General features: G+C 49.5%; 1 pseudogene; it reads left to right on the forward strand.

Moving 5' to 3' along the window:
* The first annotated feature begins 6,320 nt into the window (after positions 1-6,320).
* LOC127411859 (uncharacterized) lies at positions 6,321-7,087 on the forward strand (annotated as a pseudogene).
* Positions 7,088-11,489: the final 4,402 nt, after the last annotated feature.

An 11,489-nucleotide genomic window follows, 5' to 3' on the forward strand; every position in this document is an offset into this window, starting at 1 on the left:
GCTTCAATCAATTTAATTCGAACATAGCCTACCATACGCCCTCAAGTCAAATGCCATGCTCAACCCATTCGTACCGCAGAGTGAGTGAGTTCTTATTTGCAGCGAAAACTTTTCACACAAAATCATGGGCTCTTCCGGTTAAATGCTGCGTGAGTCTGCGCTTGAGGATTCATCCCATTCATCCTACCATTGAATGCTGTGCAGGCCCACACCTGAGGATCCAGCCGCTCGCAGCTTCGAGCGTGCTCAGTAAAATTCAGCATAAACATTCTCACATGAATCGTATGCTCTCCCATTGAACGCTGTGCAGTCCCGCGCCCGAGGATTCAGACCGTTCATATAACAAATGCCCATGCAAGCACGTATCTTCACATTGCCTTGCATATGTTCCAGATAGCTTAGTTTTTCCAGGCAACCTATTCTCTCTGCCAACACCCATCCCTCTACCCCTTCCTATCCATGGGCCTCTAGAGAGCAGATTCCAACGCGAGGCTGCCTCCGCTGGAGAACCCCGCTCCAGACCCATTCCCCTCTTCACTTTATCCCCCTCCCTTCTACCATTTTAATCTCTCCTACTCCGGAACCATTCCCTGCATGAGGCTGCCTCCGCAAGAGAACTTCATCCCAAATCCCTCCGCAGCTAACCATAATTAAAGCATAACATATTCCAGGCTCAAAAAAACATATTGCTGACTCTTCTCGTTTTTCTTTCAGAGATCCAGAGCCTTGGCCCTTGAAGCAAACCCGACACCAACCCCAGTTCCTCGCCCTTCAGAACTGAAATGCCTAGAAATCACCCTCTCAGACTCATTCTCCACATCCCCCAGGACTCCATTCTTCAAGCCATTTTCCCCTGAACCCTATGTAGGAACAGTATGTGTGTTAGGAATTAAATTAAACTGTCCGCATTCTACGTCATTATATGTAGGGAAATTTATAATGGAATTAGCCGCGTTTGACAACCATTATAAGAAAGATAAATGACAAATAATTAGATTATGTCCGAATAAAATTCTCCACCATTAAAATCGTAATACAACATCTCGTTGTATCCGCTCACAATTTCTATTCTAAGGAATTAGCTTTAATAGGGAATTATGATTAATTCATTTATTGGAGTAATATTATTCTCATGGCTTATTGAAAATAATATTCACCCAAACGAATCAGCTCAGTGCCCAACACACAAAAGTGAAATAAAATAAAACGGCCAATAAGTAATTTAAAATAAGCTGGAAACTGATGGGTGGTAGATAATAAATAAGAATTAGAGGCAGTCGTAAGTTTTCTGTAAACTTACACTGTTTCAGACTTATTATTATCTAGTAGTTCAGCTTTGGTAAGAAATTGATAAAAGTGGTAATAATAAAGGAAACATGAAGAAAAGATCCAAGCTCTCCAAACTCAGCTTAAATTAACTTCAACTCAATTGCTCAATGAGAGACAGTAATTTGTGTTATGAGATAATGAAGAGGGAGAAAAATTTAATGCATAAGAGAGAGAGAGAGAGAGAGACAAAAATGTATTTAAAGTCTGAGAAGCTAAAGGATTAAATCGCTTCAAGTTTGTTCAAACACAAGCTGTATCTAACTGTAACAGGCCACGGGGTGTTAACTGCCAGCTTTTATGCTATGGTTTTATTAGTAAAGTCTTTCAATGAAAGACCGCTAACTTGTTAGCTTAGCTGTGCTGTGCTATGTTATTAGCTTAGCTATGCTGTGCTATGTTGACAATATGGTGTCGGCAGGAAGAGTATTTTTAGGACTTCCCATGAACTTTCGTCATCATAGCAACCAAAACCAGTGATCTATGATCTTTCTTAAGCACTAATGAAAACACAGTTTCATTGATTCATATGAACGTCAGCGCATTCCACAATGCACAAATCACAGCCGTCACGTCTAGCTCGTAACTCAGCATGCCACTTGTGATTTCAGTGCATTCAAGGCGAATCTTAATGCACAGCTTAGCCGTTTGCAGCGTGGTATTTATCACTCTAGTTCTTTTAGAGAAATTCTTCAGCAATGCAAGTTACAGACAACTCACATAATTGTTTAACAGTTGTTTGATCTTCGTGCTCTGTTTACAGTGTTATCGAACAGTTCAATCTGTTACAATTCACTGACATCCTCAGCTGATTTTGATTAGGCTGATTTTCAAAAACAAACTCTCTCACACAAGGCCACAAGGGCAAGAGCGCAGAGGAATGAGGAGCTGAAGAAGAGGAGGAGAAGTCTCAGAGGAGAAGACTGCAGAGTTCTTCCTTGGTACCAGAGTCATGAGTGTAGTCCGGCCGCACCCCAAAGAGGCTCTAAGCCAATCAGAGGCAGCTTTTCAGAGTCACATGGTCAACTTGTCTGTCCTTTTCAAAGTTGATTTACAATCCTTTATGTAAAGGATTCTTAAAATTCCCGCTCAAAACTGAACATTATAACCATGAATTTCATAAGAAATCTATAACATCAAATAACGTCATGGTTACTTGCGTAACCTCCGTTCCCTGATAGAGGGAACGAGACGTTGTGTCGATGTAGTGACACTAGGGGTCACTCTTGGGAGCCCGAGATACCTCTGGTCTTTGATAAAAGGCCAATGACAATTGGCGAGTGGTATTTGCATGCCACTCCCCCGGACATATGGGTATAAAAGGAGCTGGTATGCAACTACTCATTCAGTTTTTATGCTGAGGAGCCAAGACAAGGTCTGGCCATTTCAGCGGGTAGTTCAGCGTTGTGGCAGGAAGGACACAACGTCTCGTTCCCTCCATCAGGGAACGGAGGTTACGCACGTAACCATGACGTTCTCTATCTGCCACTCACTCGACGTTGTGTCGATGTAGTGACACTTGGGGTCCCTATACAAAATGCCACAACTGGCTGAACTGTGTTACATGAACTGGCGGTGTGTGATGGGCAGACCACTGTGTGCCTCGTATCCAGCACACCAGGTCGACACGTAACCTCCCCCAACATAGTTATGAGTGTCGAACGACCCTTTGAGGACAAGTCGACTACCCAAAAGATAGAGACAGGCTAACCCAATCGTGGCCTCTTTTCCCCTTCTTTTTTTCCCTAAAAAAGAAGGGGGATTATCCGATTGGGCCGCCAGGTCTAGTCGGGGGGTGTCCCTCCCAAGGGGAGGACACTGCGGAGACCACACTTCGCCCAAAGAGATGGGGGGATATTTAAGTGGAAAAATACATCACATGGTCTTTCCGACCATGTGGAGAGTCGGGGGAGGAGTTACTACAAACATGGAGACTGGGGCAGAGGGGCTCTGTCCAAGGAAGATGCAGTTTGCCAACAGGGAAACGAATTAGCGGAAGATATACGTCGCATGGGGTTTGCCTTACAGGAAACCGCCACATGCGGAGCACCTACCCCAGAACAGGACTCTTAGTTAGCATGTGTACTGGGCCGGCAGCGAGTCTCTCCGAAAACTCGACTGCCACAGGGCTCGGAGGAGGTCACCCAGGGAACATAGTTTGTGAACACTACTGGGAATTAATGGCACATGTCAGGAGAAGCAATCTATCTACAGGGGTCTGCAGTTGCATGTAAGTGTGTTTATTTCATTGTTTTACTTTGTTGAAGAGTGGTATTCATTGCTAGACTTGTGTTGTTTGTTTACTGTCTTGAACTTGTGCTGTTTGTTTACTGTCTTGGACTCGCGTCACTTAAACGTAGGTTGGTGTGTGTGTGCTATATTGTTTTGACTTGTCCCAGGTTATTCACTGCTAGATTTAGCTTTGGTTGTCCATTGTGTGTAAAACTATTGTGGTTTTTAGTGTCTATAAACAGTGCTTCACTTGTTTTAGGGTATTATTTATTGCTAAAGTGCAGCATAATTTATTTGCGGTGCACAGAAGTCGCGCTTGTCACCTTGCGCGACCCTTAGTTTCTGTTGACCACGTGACTGGCTTTGTTGTGCTAAGTAGCATTAAGGCGTGTCCTGCTTTTTCATTGAATGGCTCATTATCATCGCGTATATATTTGACTTGAATGCTGATGCAGAAGCGGCAGCGGAAGTGGTAGCCCTCATGTAAAGCCCTCCTCGTGTGAAGACCTACTTGTGTAAAGACCAACGAGTCTACCTGTGCGAGTCCACCGAGCAAGACAAGGCGCTACTCAACATAGCACTTAAGTATCTTGTTATTGTGTCTCTTTTCTTATTTTCCTTCTATATACTAACATGTCTACTTCACGAATAACACATGCCTTCAAGCACATCCCTGTTATCTGTTACAGACCGTTTACACGATGTCGATGCAAGACCAAACGCAACCCACACAACCTATGGCCACTTTGCACCTCAGCACCTGCTCTGCTCTCTTTCTCAGTGGGACTCTGGAACTGCCAGTCAGCTGTGAACAAAGCTGACTTCATTCCAGCCTTTGCCATGCAGTCCATCCTCAGCATCCTGGCACTGACAGAAATATGGATATGTCCAGAGGATACAGCAACACCTGCTGCTCTCTCCAACAACTTCTCCTTCTCTCACACCCCTCGACACACCAGTAGGGGTGGGGAACAGGTTTCCTCACTCATAACAACTGGACTTTTTCACCACACTCTTCACTATGTAACAATACTAGTTTTGAATTCCATGCTATTACTACAATGCAACCCACAAAAATACATGTTGTTATCATCTATCGCCCTCCAGGTCAGCTGACAAACTTTCTTGAGGAGTTGGATGTCCTGCTATCCTCCTTGCTGGAGGATGGTAGGCCACTTGTGGTTCTTGGTGATTTCAGCATACACCAAGACAAGCCCCAGGCCACTGAACTGAACACTCTCCTGGCCTCATTTGACTTGGAAAAACTACACATCACAGCAACTCACAGATCGGGCAACCAGCTGGACCTCATCTTTACACGTAACTGTATCAACTCAAATATTCTTGTTACTCCTTTACATGTCTCTGATCACTACTTTGTTCAATTCAACATGACCCTCCCATCTATGTTAAAACAGACTCCACCTTTGGTTTCCTTTCACCGTAAAATCCATTCCCTTTCACCCTCTCGCCTTTCCACTGCTGTCTCTACCTCTCTTCCTACACAAAATTTATTTATCACGCTTAATGTAAACACTGCCACAGACATACTAAGCTCTACTTTAACAACCTGTCTAGACAACATCTGTCCTAGCTCCTCTAGGCCAGCACGTGCTACACCATCCAGCCCCTAGCTGTCTGACGCCCTTCGTGAACATTGGACTGACCTCAGGGCAGCTGAGAGGAGATGGCGGAAATATAAAGATCCAGCAGATCTAGGTAAATATCAGTCCCTGCTTGCAACTTTTTCAGATAATGTTAAATCTGCAAAAACCTCCTATTACCAGAACAAGATCAACAGCACCACAGACACTCGCAGCTTGTTTAGAACATTCAACACACTTCTCTGCCCTCCCCCTCCACCACCAGACACATCACTGACAGCAGATGTCTTCGCCACATTATTTACTAATAAGGTTACAACCATCAGCAATACATTCTCAGCACCAATGACCAATGTCAAACACCTGTCTCCTGTATGCAACTCTTCTGTCTCTATGTTCTCTCCTCTGACTGACACTGAGGTCTCTAAACTCCTCCTCTCCAACCACCCCACCACCTGTTCCCTTGACCCCATTCCTTCTCATCTTCTTCAGGCCATTTCTCCGTCCATCCTACCTGCACTCACACACATAATTAACACATCTCTACTTACAGGCACTTTTCCCACTACATTTAAGCAGTCTCGAGTAACCCCGCTGCTGAAGAAACCCGCACTTAATCCCACACAAATAGAACACTACAGAGCAGTCTCTCTCATCCCATTCACGGCTAAAACACTTGAAAGGGCAGTTTTCAATCAAATCTCTGCCTATCTCTCACAGAACAAGCTGCTGGATGACAATCAGTCAGGCTTCAAAAGTGGACACTCCACCGAGACTGCCCTGCTGTCTGTCACTGAGTCGCTGAGATGGGTGAAAGCTGAATCCAGATCATCTGTCCTGATTCTGCTGGACCTTTCTGCAGCCTTTGACGCAGTCAACCATCAGATCTTACTCTCTACCCTCTCCTCACTGGGCATCACAGGAACTGTGCTTGACTGGTTTAATTCCTATCTCTCAGGTAGGTCCTTCAAGGTAGCCTGGAGAGGTGAGGTATCCAAGGCACATCACCTACTTACTGGGGTACCTCAGGGATCAGTGCTTGGGCCACTTCTCTTTTCTTTATACACAACATCACTGGGACCCATCATTCAGGCACATGGTTTCTCTTACCACTGCTATGCTGATGACATGCAACTCTACTTGTCTTTACAGCCCAACGACACCACAGTGACTGCTCAAATTTCTGCCTGCCTGGCGGACATCTCGGCCTGGATGAAGGAGCACCACCTGCAACTCAATCCAGCCAAGACTGAACTCCTTGTCTTTCCAACATCACCGTGCAGCTGGGTGCAACTACAGTAACGCCTTCCAAATCGGTCAGAAATCTAGGGGTAACCATCGATAACAGGCTAAATTTCACAGACCACATCTCAAAGACCGCAAGATCATGTAGATTTACACTCTACAATATCAGGAAGATAAGACCTTTCCTCTCTGAACATGCCACACAACTGCTTGTCCAGTCACTTGTCATAACTAGACTGGACTACTGTAACATTCTCATTGCAGGCCTCCCTGCATGTGCAATTAGACCCCTGCAAATGATCCAGAATGCAGCAGCATGTCTGGTCTTTAATGAACCAAAGAGAGCACATGTTACACCACTCCTTGTCTCTCTCCACTGGCTGCCAGTTGATGCATGTATCAAATTCAAGGCTCTGATGCTGGCATACAGAACAGTCACCGGGTCTGCTCCAGCATACCTAAAATCATTTATGCAGAGTTACGCGCCTACTAGAAGCCTGCGGTCAGCTAAGGAACATCGCCTTGTTGTACCAACACAAAGAGGCACCAAAACACTTTCCCAGACTTTCAGCTTCATCGTACCACGTTGGTGGAACGACCTTCCCAACTCCATCCGTGAAGCTGACTCACTCTCTGTCTTCAAAAAATGACTAAAAACATATCTTTTCCATAAGCACTTAACCAGTCATTAAAAAAAAACTTTATTCTGTTTTGAATACTATTATGATGCTAGTGATACTTTGTAATACAGCACTTTTCATACCAATGTCTCCTAAGATGATTCACTTATGTTTTCCTCTTTTGTTAGTCGCTTTGGATAAAAGCATCTGCCAAATGAATAAATATAAATGTCTTCAGCTCAGAGGAGGTGAAAGGCACTATGTGCAAGCGATACACCCGGCCGGCTATCCCAGACTTATCCGCTTGTATTGCGTGCCACTATCTGGGATGAAACCGGTTCCACCTGGAGGTTGTAGAACCTTGCACAGGTGTTGGGTGTTGCCCAGCCTGCTGCTCTGCAAATGTCTGTTAGAGAGGCACCCCTGGCCAGGGCCCAGGAGGCCGCTACACCCCTGGTAGAATGGGCTCGTAGCCCTACCAGGGCGGCATGTCCTGGGCGTGATATGCCATAGCTATGGCATCAATGAGCCAGTGGGCGATCCTCTGCTTGGAGACAGCACTTCCTTTCCGCTGTGCACCAAAGCAGACAAAGAGCTGCTCAGAGATTCTAAAGCTCTGCGTGCAATCCAAATAGATAAATAAAGTGCGCACCAGACACAGCAGTGATAGGGCTGGGTCTGCCTCCTCCTGGAGCAGCGCTCGCAGGTTCACCACCTGATCCCTAAAAGGGGTTGTGGGAACTTTGGGCACATAGCCCGGTTGGGGTCTCAGGATCACGTGAGAGTAGCCCGGACCGAACTCCAGGCACATTTCACTGACAGAGAATGCTTGCAGTTCTCCTAACCTCTTGATGGAAGTGAGCGCAGTCAGGAGGGCAGTCTTCAAGGAGAGTGCCTTAAGCTCAGCTGACTGCAAAGGCTCAAAGGGGGCTCTCTGTAGACCCTGAAGAAATACAAAGAGGTCCCATGAGGGAACAAGGTGCAGTCTGGAGGGGTTCAGCCTCCTGGCGCCTGTCAGGAACCTGATGATCATGTCGTGCTTCCCTAAGGACTTACCGTCGACCGCATCGTGGTGTGCTGCTATGGCGGCAACGTACACCTTCAAGGTGGAAGGGGACAGCCTCCCTTCCAACCTCTCCTGCAGGAAGGAAAGCACTGATCCGACTGCGTATCTCTGGGGGTCTTCCCGTGGGGAAGAACACCATTTAGCGAACAGACGCCACTTAAAGGCATACAGGCGCCTCATAGAAGGTGCCCTAGTCTGAGTGATCGTGTCTACCACTGTGGGAGGTAGACCGCTTAGGTCTTCCACGTCCCGTCCAGGGGCCAGACATGGAGATTCCAGAGGTCTGGTCGCAGGTGCCAGATGGTGCCCCATCCTTGAGAAAGAAGGTCCTTCCTCAGGGTAATTCACTGGGGGGGGGCTGTTGCAAGGAGCGTGAGGTCTGAGAACCACGTCTGGGTGGGCCAGTAGGGTGCTATCAGGACGACCGGCTCCTCATCCTCCCTGACCTTGCACAGGGTCTGTGTAAGTAGGCTCACTGGGGGAAACGCATATTTGCGCAGGCCAGGGGGCCAGCTGTGTGCCAGCGCGTCTATGCCGAGGGGGTCCTCAGTCAGGGTGTACCAGAGCGGGCAGTGGGAGGATTCTAGGAAGCGAACAGGTGCACCTGTGCCTATCCGAATCGACTCCAAATCAGCTGGACCACCTGAGGGTGGAGTCTCCATACTCCCCTGAGGGTAACCTGCCATGACAGCACGTCTGCAGTAGTGTTGAGGTTGCCCGGGATGTGAGTGGCTCGCAGCGTCTTGAAGTGCTGCTGACTCCAGAGGAGGAGACGGCGGGCGAGTTGTGACATACAACGAGAGCGCAGATCGCCTTGGCGGTTGACATGCTACCGTTGCCGTGTTGTCTGTCCGAACTAACACGTGTTTGCCCTGGATCAATGATTGAAACCTCCGCAGGGTGAGCAGAATTGCCAACAACTCGAGGCAGTTGATGTGCCAATGCAGTCGCAGGCCCGTCCACAAGCCCGCGGCTGCGTGCCTGTTGCAAACAGCGCCCCAGCCCGTTTTGGAGGCGTCCGTCGTGACCATGACGTGCCTGGAGACCAGTTCTAGGGGAACACCTGCCCGTAGAAACGAGAGGTTGGTCCAAGGGCTGAAAAGACGGTGACAGACCAACGTGATGACCACGCGATGTGTCCCACGCTGCCATGCCCATCTCAGGACTCGAGTCTGAAGCCAGTGTTGAAGCAGTCTCATATGCATCAACCCGAGCAGGGTGGCCACCGCTGAGGATGCCATATGCCCCAGGAGCCTCTGAAAGAATTTCAGTGGAACCGCTGTTTTCTGTTTGAACGCCTTCAAACAGGCCAGCACTGACTGGGCACGCTCGTTCATGAGGCGCGCTGTCAAAGAGACTGAGTCCAACTCTAAACCGAGGAAAGAGATGCTCTTAACCGGGAGGAGCTTGCTCTTTTCCCAGTTGACCTGAAGCCCTAGTCGGCTGAGGTGTGAGAGCACCAAGTCCCTGTGTGCACACAACGTGTCCCGAGAGTGAGCTAGGATTAGCCAGTTGTCGAGATAGTTGATAATGTGAATGCCCACTTCCCTTAACGGGGCAAGGGCTGCCTCTGTGATCTTTGTGAAGACACGAGGAAACAAGGACAGGCTGAAAGGGAGGACCTTGTACTGATATGCCTGACCCTCGAATGCAAACCGCAGGAAGGGTCTGTGTCGAGGTTGAATCGAGACGTGGAAGTACACGTCCTTCAGGTCTACCGCCACAAACCAATCTTGATGCCGGACGCTCGCCAGAATGCGTTTTTGCGTCATCATCTTGAACGGGAGTCTGTGTAAAGCCCAGTTCAGTACTCGCAGATTGGCCGCAACCCACTGCCTTTTTTCGGTACAATGAAGTAGGGGCTGTAAAACCCCTTCTTCATCTCGGCCGGAGGGACAGGCTCTATCGCACCCTTCCGTTGGAGGGTGGCGATCTCCGCACGCAAGGTAGCAGCGTTTTCGTACTTCACCAAGGTGAAGTGGATACCGCTGAACCTGGGCGGACGCCTGGCGAACTGAATTACGTAGCCGAGTCGGACGGTCCAGACCAGCCATCGCGACGGATTGGAAAGGGCAAGCCACGCATCCAAGCTCCGCGCGAGGGGAACCAAAGGGACAATCTCGTCGGACGTACCGGTGGGTGGGGCCTCACGGCGGGGCAGAGCTCGAGGTGCTATACCATGTTGTGGTCGTGCTGAGTTCAGGAACATCGAAGTACTTACCTGGCTCCTTGTGACCACCCCTGGAACAGCCTGGGACGGGGGAGGAAGAGGCCTGTCCTCGTGACCCGTGGAGACTGTCACATCGGGGGCGGATTTGTGCCACAGCTGGGCACTCAGGGGCGGGAGACCACCGCTGGAGCACCAAACCTGCCAAATAGAGTGGTAGACGGTAGTCGTGATGATGGCCGTGCACATCAGATACGTGACCCAGGGAACAAGGAAACCGCTCTTGCTGAACTCTTGGGTACTGCAGCCACTTGGGCATGCAGCGCAATTAAATGCAAAGGTAACAAAAAGATTCTCCTCCCGGCCCTCAACCGGGGGATGGAGTGGTCTGCTTACCAGCTCCAGAGCAGCAGGTTTCGTCGTCCCTGGGTCGCCCATCTCAGGGGCATTTTTGAAGCCTTTCACGGGTTCTTGGCGGCTGTAAGACGGGTGGCGTCTGCTTCCTGCGGTCACCGCAGGGGGACGCCCTTGGCGATGAGCAGACGGGGTGCAGGATCTTGAGCCGCGCCAGGGCAGGATATGTCGGATAGCCTCCGTCTGCTGCTCCACCGTCAAGAACTGCTGGGCAAAGTCCTTGATGGTGTCGCCAAATAGGCCAGCCTGGGAGATGGGGGCAGCAAGGAACTGTGTCCTATCGGCCTCACCCATCTCGACCAGGTCGAGCCAAAGGTGGCGCTCTTGGACCACTAATGTGGACATCGTCCACCCGAGAGACCGTGCCTTGACCTTCGTCGCTCGGAGAGTGTGGTCGGTTGCCGAGCGCTGTTCCTGCATCAATCCCGGGGCGGAACTACCCTCGTGCAGTTCCTTTAGAGCCTTGGCGGACTTGCAGGAGAACAATGGCATGCAGAGTGGAGGTGGCTTGTCCAGCGGCACCGTTGGCCTTGGCCGTCAGAGATGATGTAAGCCCACAGGCCTTGGACAGGGGCTTTGGGCACCCGTGCCAGGTGGCGGCGCTGTGCGGGCATAGGTGCACCACGAGCGTCTTTATCCACTGGGGGATTGCCGTACAGCCCTTGGCCGCCCCACCATCGAGGGTAGTGACCTTGTCACCTCTTCCTGCACTTCCGGGAAGAAAGGAACGGGGGCGGGGCGTGGCTTTGAGCAGCACCGCGAGCCCAGGAACCAATCATCGAGCCACGAGGGTTCAGGGAAGTGCGGAGGGTTCC

The sequence above is a fragment of the Myxocyprinus asiaticus genome, chromosome 2 (genome assembly GCF_019703515.2).
Source record: "Myxocyprinus asiaticus isolate MX2 ecotype Aquarium Trade chromosome 2, UBuf_Myxa_2, whole genome shotgun sequence".
NCBI lineage: Eukaryota > Metazoa > Chordata > Actinopteri > Cypriniformes > Catostomidae > Myxocyprinus > Myxocyprinus asiaticus.